General features: G+C 41.6%; 1 protein-coding gene across 1 annotated transcript in view; it reads right to left on the bottom strand.

The window, feature by feature from the left end:
* Window positions 1-1,257, bottom strand: part of NUDT13 (nudix (nucleoside diphosphate linked moiety X)-type motif 13) — a gene marked incomplete at its 5' end in the record, with an annotated part of 43,696 nt that overhangs the window by 41,728 nt on the left and 711 nt on the right. The window lies entirely within an intron of this gene.

The raw sequence follows: 1,257 nt of genomic DNA, 5'->3' as shown, positions 1-1,257 counted from the left end.
GTAGCTGGGACTACAGGCACGTGCCACTGTGCCCAGCTAATTTTTTCTATTTTTAGTTGTTTGCCTAATTTCTTTCTATTTATAGTAGAGACGGGGTCTCGCTCTTGCTCAGGCTGGCCTCGAACTCCTGAGCTCAAGCAATCCTCCTGCCTTGGCCTTCCACAGTGCTAGGATTATAGGCGTCAGCCACCATGCCCGGCCTGTTTCTGGTTTTTTTGAGACAGGGTCTCACTCCGTTGCCCAGGCTGGAGTACAGTGGCATCATCATAGCTCACTGTAACCTCAAACTCGTGGGCTCAAGTGATCCTCCTGCCTCAGCCTCCCAAGTAGCTGGGACTACAAGCATGTACTGCCACATCCAGATAATTTCTTTTTAATTTTTTGTACAGATAGGATCTCACTGTATTGCTCAGGCTGCTCTTAAATTCCTGGCCTCAAGCAATCCTCCTGCCTTGGCCTCCCAAAGTGCTAGGGTTATAGGCATGAGCCACCTCACCCAGCCTGTATAAATCTTTATCACAGATCTTAATTCTCAATATGGGATCTTAAGATGTTCAGAGTTTATACTATAATGGGCCAAAGATGGAATAATCAGAGTTCAGTTTGATCAAAACTCACCGTGTCTTAGTCACGTAGGTTGACAGCAGCCTATAGCACCAAAAAGATTTTCTCCTGCAAGCTATTCCACAATACAGGGACATTGTCAGGTCCTTAGAGAAAAGAGGAGTTTAAAAAAAGTCATAGTATGCAATTTAAAGTAATGAATTGCCAAGAGGGTTATATTTTAAGCCAGGATATGATCACTTGGTACTATTAAGGAAAGAGAACTAAACAGGAGTCAGGTGATCTAGCTTCTAAATTGCATTTCTACCACTAACTATGAGATCTCAACTTTTCAGTACTTCCTTTCTAATCTACAAATTGAAACTTGTTCTACCTACCTAGAATAAAAATGAAGTACAAGGAATCCTGTAGATAAGAAAAATATAAAATCACAGCCATTAGGAAAATATTTCAAAAGGCAGCTATGCAAATTCACATGGGTCCAGACATTTGCTATTTTTTGTAGCTCATTAAGTGAGAAAAAATTCTGTATCTAAAGATCCATTCTGCAGAAGATAGTCCCTTTTAAATGGTATATCGGTAAATATTTTCTTCGTCATGAAAAGTACCTTTCACATTAGCAGTAATACATTCAAGAAATTCCAGGCCCGGCGCGGTGGCTCACGCCTGTAATCCTAGCACTCTGGGAGGCCG

The sequence above is a fragment of the Propithecus coquereli genome, unplaced genomic scaffold, assembly GCF_000956105.1.
Source record: "Propithecus coquereli isolate 6110/MARCELLA unplaced genomic scaffold, Pcoq_1.0 Scaffold80, whole genome shotgun sequence".
Lineage (NCBI taxonomy): Eukaryota > Metazoa > Chordata > Mammalia > Primates > Indriidae > Propithecus > Propithecus coquereli.
This window is presented reverse-complemented; position numbering and strand designations above follow the sequence as displayed.